The sequence below is a fragment of the Ailuropoda melanoleuca genome, chromosome 1 (assembly GCF_002007445.2).
Source record: "Ailuropoda melanoleuca isolate Jingjing chromosome 1, ASM200744v2, whole genome shotgun sequence".
Taxonomy (NCBI): Eukaryota; Metazoa; Chordata; class Mammalia; order Carnivora; family Ursidae; genus Ailuropoda; species Ailuropoda melanoleuca.
The window spans coordinates 62,546,327-62,561,447 of record NC_048218.1 but is presented as its reverse complement, the minus strand read 5'-3'; positions in this window follow the sequence as shown (position 1 = coordinate 62,561,447).

The window sequence follows — 15,121 nt, the reverse complement described above, 5'->3', positions numbered from 1 at the left end:
TCTAAAATCCTTATAATGTTGGTATTGGCCTGATTACTTGCTGTACCACTGCTCATCCATTTGTTCCATTTCTTCAATACAAGAATACATACATTAGGCAAATATTAGCATTTACTCTCTTGCTATATACAAAGGATAAAAGATGAATTAGACTAGGTCCATTTCTACCACAGTTCCTTCTGCTTCCACAGTCTTAACAGACTTACGGATGCATGCTCAGATAAGCAGTTGGGGAGGTCATTTTGTTCATGAAGGCCAGGTATTTAATTGCATTTAATCCGGAAATCAAACAGTTGTAACACAGAGTAGTATAGTACTAGCCGAGCACACTGATATTATAGTACTTAGTACTTGTTCTTTAATGCCATTATTTTGGTGACACTATAACACCTGACACTTTTCTAGATTCCAGAATTCGGAAGAATTGTTGTGGTTGGTTGTGAGTTTGAGGTAAGTAGAATGGGTAGAAAAGACACACTCTGCAAAACAGGTAATGTTTTGAATTTGCTGAGATGGAAAAAGCTTACCACTTCCCTGGCTAGAGTATAGGAGGGCTTCTTGGTGAGGAGAGGTGCAGAAATTGAAGGACACAAGAGAAAAAACACTGGGTGGAACTCTGATCTTTTTTCTTTCTTGAGGATAAAACACCCTAACCTGCCCTGTGGTGGATGTTCTTAGAACAAATGTCAGAAGAAAATTTTCTTTAATGGCTTATCTAACTGTAGATACCAAATAGGAAACCAGAACATTGCGGGCGATAGTGAGACTTGGACGTGTCCTATCCATCACATCAGTCACTGTCAGCTTCATGAGCAATTCTACCAGCACTCTCTAGAATGTTAGAGCTAGAAGAAACTTTAAAGGTCTGAAATTGACTCACTTGTTTGAGATGAAAAAACTTAAACTCAGAGAGTTGTCCAGGATTCCAAATGTCTGAATCTTGAATCCAAGCCTCTGGATTCCCACTTCACTATTATCCACTATAGCATTGTGCTTGCTTTATTCAGTAATGTATTCTATGGCAGGAAATCGGTAACAGTGTTAGTACTGCATTGTTACTTGCCAACCAGCATCAAAGTGATACTGTCTGCGCTACCTCTCAGAGTATTCAGAATTTTAGACCTGGTAGGAAACTGTAGATAAGAGTAAACATCTGGGTAGCTTGTTATTACTGTTTATAAAGCACATTCAAGAACGTACCTTATTTAATCCTCATGACAAATGAGGTAGGACTGGATTTGGTAAAGTTTGTTGGTATGTTTTCCCTCTTCTGAGTTTAAAATTAATAAATTGACATAGACTTGAGAAAGGGATCTAAATATCAGCTTTGTCATATCAGAATTGAGCTGCTTACGTTCTTTAAACTGAATGTAAACCAACTGAATGTAACCAACTGAATGTAACTGAATGTAACCAACCAAAATCACAGACTTCCCTACAGCAGCTGTCTGCCCCTGGGTGGCATGCCACAGGGCTGACCAGAACACACCACAGATCCAAAGGAAGTCAGGTCAAATTGTAAACCTTGTAGTGCTGCCCAATAGAGAAAGTTAGAACAATTATCTTCAGACTTCGGCCATCTAAGCAGATTAATTAGTCTTTCCCCCACAGGGAGGAAGAAGATGCTAGAAAGCTTTCTTCTGGGCAGCTGTTCCCAGTTCTGGTAGCACATTAGAATCATCATGGGAGCTTCCAAACATAAATGCATGGGCCCCCATCTCCAGACCAACTGAAACCTGATCGCTAGAGATGGAGTCTGGGCATCGATAGTTTTGGAACCTCCCAAGTCATAGGTGACTCAGTTGCCCAGCAAGGGTGATAATTCTCAAGTGAACATCCTGTCATGGTAACTTGATGTCAGTGGACTGGGGTTTTTAACAGATGAAGAAATGGGCCCAAAGTGATGAAGTGAGGTGCCCAAGTTCTCTTAGATAGTGATAGAGCTGGGGCTAGAATCTGTTTATTCTTTTTTTTTTTTTTAATGTGTGTGTGTTTTAATTGAACACCTATTTTAGACCAAGCACTGACTGCTAATCTAACGCTCTTTGCTTCTCCTTGTCAGTCACTTTCTTTTCTTTTCTTTTCTTTTTTTTTAAAGATTTTATTTATTTATTCGACAGAGATAGAGACAGCCAGCGAGAGAGGGAACACAAGCAGGGGGAGTGGGAGAGGAAGAAGCAGGCTCATAGCAGAGGAGCCTGATGTGGGGCTCGATCCTATAACGCCGGGATCACGCCCTGAGCCGAAGGCAGACATTTAACCGCTGTGCCACCCAGGCACCCCAGTCACTTTCTTTTCTGAACTGAAAGTGCTTGGAGGGTAGAAGATGGTATATTCAAGTGGGTTGGTCATAGTGAAGTCAGCTTCAACTTCATCGGAGTGTCTGCTGAATCATGGAACATAAAAGCAGCAAACAAATCAACCTGATGGGAAAAATTCATGAAAGGATGGCTTGGTTAAATATTTCAGGTTATAGCCACAAGGCAAGAGATAGCCTTTCCATGAGTGAGGAAAAACCAAGTTGCGTGCTGGTTCTTTTGGCCACAGATAAACACATGGCTGACATCCTCAGCAGCAGTGAGGAACAGGTTGACATTACCAGGGAAGATAAGAAAATGTAGACATCTGTCCAGAGGAAAGCACTATAGTCAATCCATAAACATAGATTCCATGATAGGAAAGTAAGTTCATCTTAACTACACGTTTTTTTAAGCACTATGCATAATTTCGACTGCAGTTTCTTTTAGATTTAGCTATGAGAACGTATGATTATTTTACTGCTTAAATCGGAATAATAATGCACTCTTAAGACCTTTGTAAATATGGAAGATTTAAATGGAAAAGTAAACTTATTCATGAAGCCATGGAAACTTATGGAAAAGAAAATATTCTTAAAATCTTATGAGTATTTTCTTCCTACAAATAAAGACTGGGTATAAAATATTGCCTTGGGTGTTTTAAAAGCTGAACTTAAAAAAAAAAGCTGAATTAAAGAAACATGAAAAAAGTTTAATTTGGAAATTAAGCTTATGGTATAGCTATAAAGCTACAATTTTAGAATTCTGTCATTATTGTTACTTTTAACCTCTTGTAAACTTGACAGTGGTCTCCGAGTTTCTTCCTAATTTTAAGTCCACAATTATCTGTGCTCAAAACTCCTTTCTGTTTTTGTAGCTCTCAAATATTTGTAAGTTCTTGCATCACTCCCTACACCCTTTTTTAATCATCTCTATTTAGGTCTTTTCATCTTTCCTCCTAGGCCAATCCACATGCAGCCAGGGGCAGAGTTAGTAATGAGAACTTTACCCCTGAATCTGCAATTAAAATTCTACCCTTTATATAACTTAACAAGGGTTTGTTTTCGTGAATGACATGCCAATGGGAAGCTTTGAAACAATCTATTTTATTTCTGCTGAACGCTGCATGTCATACAAAAAAGGCATGTGTGCAACTGACTAATGGATAAGAAGGAATCAGAGGGATACCAGGTTCATATGACTTAGGCTGTGGAGTAATTGTAATTAATTTTTAACTCTGGCTTGCTATAGGAATTTCTCTCTGGCTCTAACGAACAGCAGAAGTAAAGATGTAGCAGTGAGAGTGTGAGAAGTCATCAGCACACCCCCTTACGTAAGAGGACCATTCAACTCTCAGGGTGAGACCTATCTTACCTTTAAATAACTCAGAGAAGATTTTACTTCTTTAGCAATTGTGAAGCTTAACAACCTTAGAGGAACCCCTAAGGTTCTTGTGATGTGTGCTGGCCAGATTAGATATGGAAGCGACTTTTAAATCATTTATGTCAGCATAGAGGCACATTGACAGTAATCGCACAAGTCTGTAAGTGTGTGTGCGTGCACGTGTGCACATACAGGCACACATGCGCACACATGCACACACACGCTACCCATGATACTGTTTCTGTACCTCTGGCTCCAAAATGTCGCCACTTCCCTCCTCTCAGCCCTTTCTCTCTGTCCTGTCTTCCAATCCAAAATTCCTCCCACCACTCTAAAGGCCAACGTACACAGGAGTCACCCTTCCAACAGTACCTACCTTGTGTTTGTGCAACACCTATTAGGAAGAGAAAAATGAGAAAACAACAGGATCACAGCTGTATGCACTTGAGACATAAATCCAATAATACAAGATCTGGACATCAAGCTGTGGTAAGTTGAGAAAAGAGAATTCTTCACAGTGTTCAACCTTGACACTAAGAAGCAGCCAGACTAGTGTAGATACAGGAGTTGATGTCTCTAGGAGGAGGAAAGGACAAGATGCTTCCAGACCACTCCTTTGAGTGTTTCATGGATGCCCCAGTAAGGAAGGTTAGTGATTGATACCTGAACCACAGTGAAGTTATATAATATTATTTGTAAGTTGCTACATGCACGTATATACATGTTAATTGTTGTAAACTTATCCCAAAGAGAAGATTCATTCTTTTACATATTTGTGGTTATCTTTATGAATTCTCAGGTAATATCATCTCTTCAAGGTGTTCTTAAGGAGAGGAACTTGAGGGGCACCTGGGTGGCTCAGTTGGTTAAGTGACTGCCTTCAGCTCAGGTCATGATCCTGGAGTCCCAGGATTAAGTCCTGCATCGAACTCCCTGCTCAGAGGGGAGTCTGCTTCTCCCTCTGATCCTGACCCTCTCCTGTCTCATGTTCCCTCTCACTCTCTCTCTCAAATAAATAAATGAAATCTTAAAAAAAAAAAAAAAGGAGAGGAACTTGGAACTTGAATTGGGTCAAATCAGTATTTATATTCAGATAAGCCCAAATCCTCGTACAATCCCACATACACATACACACACAGGTACCCATGCCAATATACACATCTGCACACCCAAAGATTGAAGTTTGATCACTGGACACAAAGAGCAAAACGTGTCTGTCACTTTCACCTGACCATGTGGCCCAGAGAAGAATAAATGAGTTGCTAGGTGATCCTGCAGGCAGTGCTGGGCTTACTGTGTGATAGCATTGGGTTTTTTTGTTTTTCTTCTTTGGAAGATGCAATGACAAAGCCATCATTACAGCAAAGGCCAAGAAGTAGATCTGACATAAAGCAGATGTTTCTTTTCTCAAATCAGGATTTGAAGGGATCTGCTTATCATTAATAAGCCTATTATCCCAGTAACGGTCATTTTCCTATGTGTACCCTTTAGCCCCAGATAGCTAGAGTTGAATCTGTTTATGCAACCGTGCATAAGGGCAAGATTAGGCAATCATCCATATACTAACAGATCCAGAAATACGGGCCAATGGGTGCACGCCTCATAAAATTAGGCAGTTAGGAAAGTAGAAAGGTCGTTAGATGCACACACTGATTTAAGGAAATCCCTTGATACTAAAAACCAGTCTTCAAAAGATAGCTGCATCACTTAAGATTTTTGACGCTGGTATCTTGCTTTCCTTCCTTTTCTTCTTCTTTATTCTCTTATTCCCCTCTCCCTCCTTTCCTTCCTCTCCTTTCTCTTCTTTTTCCTTCTCCACCTTCACTCTAACAATGATGTGTAGGTCACAGAATTAGACATGGAGGTCAAGAGGAACTCATGCCTTCTAAGGGCTTACTAAGTAGTTGAGGACTAGAACACCAAGAAACCGGCAGTTTGAGTACAGTTGCCTTCTCTCCAACTAGCAACTCTAATCTTTTGTCAAATGGCAGCTAAGACCTATTGGTGTATGAATAAATTACAGTGGGCACTGTAATGAGTGTTGCAGGGGAGAAAGAGTGCCAGGATTCCCCTACCAAGTCTACAAGACAGACCATCATTGGAAGTGCTCAGGACAAAAATAAACCAATAAATCCACGGGAAACTTGGCTCTCTGAGGTCTGTGGATCCTAAGAGTAAAGGTTGATTTCAGCCCCACATGAATATGTGGCTTTTTTCTGGTCCCCCAAAGACAAGAAGGAACTGAATGGTGAGTTATCTTTCCTGCCTCTGAGGCTGAGAGAATCCATAAAGACAGGGAGAAAAGTATCTTCCTCCCTGCTTCAGTAAAGGTCTTATGAACAGTTTATCTCTATACAATGAGCTCAAAGAGAGGAAATCATATTCACCATGTCTATGATGGCTGCCTCTTAAGATACCCCGCAGACCTGAGCCCCACTGAGTCAACAAAGGAAATAACAATATATCCAAAGGAACTCAGTAGCAGAGAGGAAGATCAATCAGAACAGACAAAACAAATACCAAGAAGATGCAAGTACAAGAAGAAAGAAAAACCTGTGGCACTAAGAAGAGAAAGAGAGAGAGGAGAGGGAGGAAGGGAACCCGAGGGGGGGAAGAAAGAGAGGGAGGGAGGCAATGGGAAATGGAAGAAAAAAAGAAAAGATTTTTTAAATAATACTATGCATAAATGAAAGGAGAGAATGATTTCTGTTGAGACCTAAATAGTGGGCTAGAAGATCAAATGGAGAAAATATCTCAAAGCACAAAGCAAAGATAAAAAGTGACTGAAATCATGAGAGAGAAGATGAGAGATTTGAGGATAGATCCTAAAAACTTAGCATACAATCCAGGAAATCTGGATGGAGGAAAGGTACATATGGAGGAAAGGCAATAATTAAACATATAAAAGAGAAATTTTTCTTGGACCAAGAAACACCTGAGTCTACAGATTGAATGGAATCCGCAAGTTCCAGGCTGAACTGATGAAAACACACACACACACACACACACACACACACTTCCTCGTAAAATTTTTGAACTCTAGGGGGATAGTTTTTTTTACAAGCTTCCACATAGAAAGTTGCCTTATGATAAAGAAAATAGAATCAGACCTCTCCTCTGCCTCACCAGCAGCTAGAAGTGAATGGAATAACATCCACAGACTTCTGATAGCAAAGGACTGTGCCTCCAGAACTTCATGACCAGCCAAGACTGAATTCAGTGGCCACAGTGAAAGAAACTTGCAGATATATAAGAAGACAAGGATAACACCCATGTTTTCCCACTAAAGAAAATACTTAAGAAGGGTTTCTAACCAGACAACAGAATCCAAGACGATAAAGAAGGAAGGAAATGGTAGTGAGTAACAAAATTTAAAATAAATAGATCAATATAAAGACAGATCTAGATATAAAATATATATATGTATATACATACATATATATGTGTATACATATGTGTGTGCGTGTGTGTGTGTGTGTAATCATAGGCTAAGCAATGTGTAAGCTGTTAAAAAATAAAGACCAGCTTTGAAAATCCCCTGAGCAGACAAAACCAAGTTAATCATACAAACAAAGTTTAATTTAGCTTATATTGCAATACTAACTTGACCTTCCTTGCCTCTGGAAATCATAAGCAAAACTTGAACAGTTTGCCAGGGTGGATCTGAGGTAACCACTGAGGTAATCACTGGGTGGCTTAGTCAGTCGGGCTTCTGTCTTCAACTCAGGTCATGATCCAGGGTCCTGCGATCAAGCCCCACATTGGGCTAGCCCTGCTCTGTGGGGAGTCTGCTTCTCTCTCTCCCTCTGCCCCTTCCCCTGCTTGTGCTCCCTCTCTTGCTCATTCTCTCTCTCTCTCAAATAAATAAATAAAATTTTAAAAAAATATTCTAATATTATAACCAACTGCTGTGAAGAATAAACAGTCACTGCTTTCTTACTACCTAAGCTGCTTTTTAACAATATCCCCCTGAGCTTCATTTCATATTTTGGTTTAAGTGCTCCCATTTTGTAAACTGTCTCTTTGGTATGAGCATAATAAACTTTTACTAACTACTACCCCAACGATTCATTGGTTTTACTTCTGTTATTTCTCAACTTTTGTAAGTGTATAATCCAAACAAAATAACAGCCAAAAAGGCAAAAAATTATAAGAATACAAGAAGAATTTGATAAAATGCAATTAGAGCAGAAGAGTTTAATACTTTATTTCAGAATTAGACAAATCTGGTATATAACAAATATGGGATGACATAGGAATTGAATAATACAGCCAATAAATTTGGAAGTAATAGCTCTGTATAGAATCTAATATCCCTCAAACAAACAACAGAACATTTTGGGGGTACCCACAGGATATTTACAAAAATCACTCATATTCGACCACAAAGAAAACCATGACAGATTCTAAAAACTGCATTCTCTTAATTCAATAAAGTTGAAAATAAATAATGTAAGGGTGACTAAAATCCATATACAGAGGAAATCAAAACAAAATTATAAAGTATCTATAAAGTCATGAAAAAGAGAATACTTTTTACCAAAACCCAAATGTCACAGTGGAAACTGTACTCAGAAGAAAATATTAAGCTAAAGTATATACCTTAATGTTGTCATTATTAAAGAAAATATCAAAAATAAAGTTCATTTTTATCTTAAGAAATTAGAAAAGAGCAACAAAGTAAGCTAGAAGAAATTAGGAAGAGTGAATGAATCAAGATTAGAGCTAAAATGAAAATAACAGAAGAGAGGTAGAAAACACAAATAAATACAAAAGTCCTCCTTTGCAAAAGATGAGTAAGGTCTAAACTGCTCAAGAAAAAAAATGAACAAAAAGAAAAAATTATGAATTCTGTGGAAAATGACAAATAGAGGAGAAATTAAAAGTATAATAAGAGAAACCTATGGCAACAAACTGGAATCCTATGGAAAATGGGTGATTTCTTAGTAAAAATACAGATTACCAAAATGGATCCTGAAATAAGGAAAATATAAACAGACCATATAGAAACACTTAAAATCAAACTTAAAAACTAAGCACTGGAAAGTTCTACCCCTCAAACTAATACTGCACTGTATATTAACTAACTTGAATTTAAATAAAATCTTGGCAGGAAAAAGAAAGAAAAGTTGGGGGAAAAAACCCAAATGTTGCATTGGAAAAGACCCCAGGATTACATGAGTTCGTAGCTGAGTGTTAGTTGACCTTTAGAAAATTATGATATTATTTTTTTAATGTTTTTTTATTATATTATGTTAGTCACCATACAGTACATCCCTGGTTTCCGATGTAAATCTGGTTGCTTCATTAGTTGCATATAACACCCAGTGCACCATGCATAGAAAATTATGATATTATTTTAAATGGTCAAGGCCTAGAGAAAAAAAAATGTGACTCTTCATTTTAAGAGAAAAAAATGGGACTCTCTTCGTCAAAACTTGATATTGTTGGCATATTTCGTCTAATCTAAGATGCCAATGATTATAAAATTCACATTATTTTATGTACCATTAAAAATACTTTCTTAGCTAGCACTTATAGTTTGTATTTAAAATTTATGGAAAGATCTGCTTTAGTCTTATTTTAAAAGATTATTTATCGGGGAGCTTGGGTGGCTCAGTCAGTTAAGAGTCTGCCTTCAGCTGAGGTCATTGATCCCAGGGTCCTGGGAGAGCCACCCCCCCCCAACATCGGGCTCCCTGCTCAGTGGGGAGGCTGCTTCTCCCTCTGCCTGACGCTCCCCTTGCTTGTGCTCGCTCTCTCTCTCTCTCTGTCAAATGAATAAATAAAATCTTTTTTTTAAAAGATTACCTTCTATCAGTCTTGTGCATTCATAAAAAAAAAAAAAGCCATCTTCATACTCATACCCAAGTTCTTCTGAATCATTTTCAACTCAGAGCTGCTGATATCTGGTTTTTTTCCATACAATATTGTCCTCCATACCATCAAAAGTATTGGCAATGCTGCCTTTCCCAAATTATTGTGTCTGGGTTAGGGTTGGGGTTTTGTTTTTGTTTTTTTTTTCCAAATGCGGATGTTCCCTTGGAGTTCACAAGTTTAATGCCGTAGCTTTCTTACTCTTGTTGCAGGTGTCAGTGGAAGGTTTCAGACAAGTTCACACAGGTGTAGGTGCAGGCAATGACAGCCATCATGGCTTAGGCCTGGCTGACAGCAATTGTCAGCCACATCTTATTTCCAAGATACTAAAATACAAAACAAAACAAAAAAACCCTCACCAAATCGGTGAAAAAGAGTAGTACAAAAACAGAAAACTACACACTAGGCAGAAAACTACACACTATATGGAATTCAGGTGAAAACATCCTAGATAAGGTATTAGCAACCAGAATCCTGCAGCGTAGCAAAAGAATAATGACCAACAAACACTAGACCCTCAATTCTGAGGAGCAGTTGGGTAATTAACAGGAAGAGAAACTGAGTGAATAGATAGTCAAGCCACGACTAGCACTGTGCTGACTAGCACAGTGCTGGTATCACTTTTTTAGAAAAACAGTACTTAACCGGAAGTATAATCCTGGTTCAGCTGTTTAGCATCCATGTCGTGTGGACCGTACAGGTCCCTCCCTGGATGTCAGTATCCTCAAGTCAAGGAGGGCACGCACACCCACGGTCTTTTTAAGCTCTGATGTTCTGGGCATCCATGGGTCTAGGACAGTGTCTCATCCACCAGGAATCCATCCCAGGTTTTGTATGGAACTCTGTGCAAGTCAAACCCTTGGTTACTCAGGTAGAAAACTGGTCACACTGCCCAATAAATCCTCCTGCTCTTTAATTTCACACAACAGTGCAGAGTCTAATCACAACTCGGATGGAAATAAAAAATTACCAGGCTCCCCTCCCCAACTTACTCCAGACAAACATGCATGTCCTGACTCCTTTCTGAACCCCCCATAAAAGCCTCAGTCAGCCTCATGAGCAATAGGCTTCAGGGAGAGTCACAAGACAAGGCATTGAACTTAATTTTACTGCCACCTCAGAGCTCTCTCACACATTCACTCTCTCCTCCTGCAGCTCTTTATTTTCCTCTTGATACTTCTTTCATTTAAAATTAATTTAGATGTATTTATTTACTTTTTTATTATGGAAAAATGCACATAACATAAAACTTACCATTGTAGCCATTTTTAAGTGTACAGTTCAGTAGCATTAAATGCATTTACCTTATTGTACAACCTATTTACTACTTATTCATTAAAAAAATATTAACCTTATGCCCTTAGTAACAAATTCAAATAGCACCTAAAGCTATCAAATGAAAAATGAGAGTCTTCCAGTCATTCATTTCAAAAGAAATCACTCTCAAGTTTCTTTTTGGATCCTTCCAGAAACACTTTAAGTTTATTTGCCAGTATATACATTCTATACGGTAAATACTTTAAAAATATTTATACAAGCAATTTCTTATTTTCAAAGATTTGTGCACAGTGTGCTGCCCCTTGCTTTTTTCATTTAACAAAATATCTTGGCGCTGTTTCTATGTCAACTCATACAGCTCTACCTCAATCCTGTTGTTTTAAATATGAGCTTATTAGACAATTGATTTAACCAGTATCCTATTGATAGCATTATGTTGCTTCTAGTTTTTTGTTGCTGTTGTTTTTCTCATTACTGTTGGTTTTGCTATCGTAAGTAAGGCTGCAATAACCATTTTTGTATATATAACTTGTCATATATTAGCTGCTATATCTGTCATCTCAGTTCCTAACTGTGGAATTGCAGGATCAAGGGGATGTGCATGTAACTGGTTTATTTTTAAAACTCTCTTCTTGATACAGTAGAAACGTGAAGTAGTTTTGTCTTACCAATCATCGCTTTTAACTATGTTATATTGAATACATTTCAGGCTCTTAAGGGTATCTTGAGCAGCTTCCGTAACTTTCCAGTCCATTTAAAACTTCAAAGCCGATTTAAAGCTCTCCCCTTCCCTTGAGAGACTTTGGGGGGGGTGCTCATTCAATGATAGAAATGGAATGGAGGCCAGGGAAAGGCCAACACCTCTTGACTTTAAATACCTTGTTGGCTGTGCTGCTTCTCTGGCTAACCCAGGCAGATGGTTGATGTTATTTGTGTGGCAAGTATCAGAATTTTGAGCTCTTTGAAGGGGTTTGGTGAGGCCTCCCTCTCTGTTGCCCAGTTCCCCTGACACAGACGATCTATTCATTCTCTACCTTAGCTCCTAACACTAGACCACTGGGGTCCTTCGCTCCACAGCTGTTGCTCCCTGAATGGGTAACCTTCTTGCATGGAGTACTGGCAAGACAATTCAAGCACAGTTACTTTCTGTAGGGCTGTCTCAGTCCATAGGACAACCAAATGTCCTTGCCACACCAGATCGTGTAAAGCTGGCTGCTATACACTTTCTCCAACTCTTTTCCCCATATTAGGTAGGCACAGGGGAAGATAGACCTGTATCTATCTAAGCAGAACTCCATTAGGGAATGAAATATCTATCTCCCTTTCTTGCTGGTGCCCCATTTCTATTAATGATTCTCTTGGCATACCCATTCACTTGGATTTGGGGAAGGGAAAGCACCGTTCCTTCCCTTCCCCAAAGAAGCGTAAAATCTCTCACCATGATCACTGTAGTCTTTTTTCACAAGACCACTGCTGACCATTTCTCCAATTCCTCTCCAGTCTTCTTAAATCGACTCAGGATGCTGTTGGGGTGGTGGTGGTGGTGGTAGTGCTGGTTTTCCTTCCTTCCAGAAGCCCTATGGAGGTGTTTGACCCCATCTCAAGGTGATCAGTTGATGGTTCTCTGGAAAATGTATCCATACCTAGTTTTTCTTACCTAGTGCCTTGCAGTGTCAGCTTTGGGTTTTAAATGCAATTTAGAAAGAGATGAAGTCCCCCTCAATTTCTTCTTACATGCATTCAGCTACTTATAAACTACTCTCCAAAAAGTAATGCCATCAATAGCATATGGGAATGCCTGGTTTGCCCAAGCCCTCTCTAACACTCCCTTAACATTACTGAAGACAAAACTTTCTTTCTTTTTTTTTTTTTTAAGATTTTATTTATTTATTCAACAGAGATAGAGACAGCCAGTGAGAGAGGGAGCACAAGCAGGGGGAATGGGAGAGGAAGAAGCAGGCTCATAGTGGAGGAGCCTGATGTGGGGCTCAATCCCATAACGCCGGGATCACGGCCCTGAGCCAAAGGCAGACGCTTAACCACTGTGCCACCCAGGCGCCCCTGAAGACAAAACTTTGAGAACCAAACCTCTCAGCTTTTTTTGTCTTTTACAAAAGGAGAAAGAAAAAGAAACCAGATTGGAAATGCAGGACACCAATCCCCCTCCTATCATGTGAGTATTTCCTATGTAGATATTGGAATATATTTTTAAAGATTTATTTATTTATTTATTTATTTATTTATTTATTTATTTGAGAGAGAGAAAGAGAGAGAGAGTGAGCACATGCGGGGTTGGGGGGGTGATAGAAACAAAGGGATTGGGAGAGAGAATCCTAAGCTGACTCCATACTGAGCATGGATCCCTCCATGGGGCTTGATCCCACAATCCTGCAATCATGACCTGAGCCAAAACCAAGAGTTAAATGCTTAACTGACTGCGTCAGCCAGGTGTCCCAATGTTGGACTATTTTGTGTGGATTTGCTTGACCTCTAATAATTAGCTACAGAGTAATGTCTTGGTTCTGCCAGCCTGAGAGCAGATACTACCAGAAGGCAGTGCACCTGTTGTGATTACAGGGCCTGCAGGGTAGAGGAGAAACCATCAGTCCTTGAGGTCAATATTAAGGTTCTTAGGGAGAGACCCCATGGGGAGTGTGTAATAAAAAATTTGGCTGGCCTTTGTTCCCAAGTCCTGGGAGATAATCTCTAAATCCTTGGAATTTTTGCAGTGATAGGAGAGTCTTTGTTATTTGTGGTCAGCCCCTCAGCCCATACCTGATAGTTTATGTTAACAAGTGACTCATGGTGGGTCCCTAGATAGTTTATGCTAATGAGATGGCTCAGGATGGAGGCTAGCCATGCTACAAAGACTAATCATGTGATTAGACAGTTGGGGTTTTAAGTGACATGGTATCAGTTCAACTTCTAGGAAGGGGAGGGGTCTGGAGATTGAGTTTAGCTGCATGGGTGATGATTCAATCAAGCCTATATAACGAAATCCCAATAAAAACTCTGGACACCAAAGCTCAGGTAAGCTTTCCTCTGCTTTGTGTATTGTCACACATATATGTGCAATGTGTCCTTGGGGATGATGGAACCTTTGCTCTTGTGACCCTTCTGACCTGCCCTACCTCCTTCCTTTGGCTGATTTTGCTTTGTATCCTTTTGCTATAATAAAACTCTTATTGTAGGTATAGCATATTCTTAAATTCTCTAAGTCATCCTAAAAATATTATCAAAACTGAAAGGACAGTGGGAACCCCTAAATTGGCAGCCAGCAATTTAGAAGTTGGCTTGGGGACCCCTGAACTTGCAGCCAGTATCTAAAGTGAAGGCAGTCTTATGGACAACTGCGACCTTAATCTGTTGAGTTTGGCCTAACTCTGGGTAGTTGGTGTCAGAACTCCTTATTGGGAGACAATCTCTAGTTGAATGTTGGAACCATGAGGTTCAATCACCCTTATCCTTGTGGGGAATCTATTTCCATGACACAAAGAATTAAGAAAATTAGGGGCACCTCAGCGGCTCAGTTGGTTAAGAATCTGCCTTCGGCTCAGGTCGTAATCCTACGGGATCCTGGGATTGAGCCCCACGGAGGGCTCCCTACTCAATGGAGAGTCTACTTCTCCCTCTGCCCCTTCCCCTACTTGTGCTCTCTCTTATGCTCTCTCTCTCAAATAAATAAAATCTTTTTTTAAAAAGAATTAAGAAAATTAATTCCCATCAGTTCTTCTGCTCATTATTGAAGAGTCAAACAGCCCTATGGCTTAGCAAATAGCCAGTGCATCTGCAATGTCCTATCCTATCTTTGCTCCAGAGACTTGGCCCAATGCACTACTTCTATAGGCCAAGGGAAGAGAACAGTAGGTTCATCAGGGACCATAAGTTATTCAAATTTGTGTCCCTCACTAAGAACATACAACAGTTCTTCCCTACAATAGTTATTCAAAATAATAGTAGTAGTAATAACAGTAAAAATAATTTAATGAAGCACAGGAAGGTCCACATATGGTGGCCAAAGGGCTTGAGAATCATCCATCTTATGGGTTAAAAAAGAATAGACCAGGCCAAAACAATGAAGACTGAAAGGAGATGTGATAAAAATTTATGAAATAATGAAGGGTGTGGATGAGGTAACCAGAGAGTGCTTACTCTCTGTTAAATTTCAGAGTATTTAAATCTTGAAGCAGGAAAATTTAATACAAGAAGTATACACAGTGGGTAATGGACTAAGAAAATCCATTACTCGGAGAAACAGTGTGAGCTGAAAATTTCAAAATGGTTTA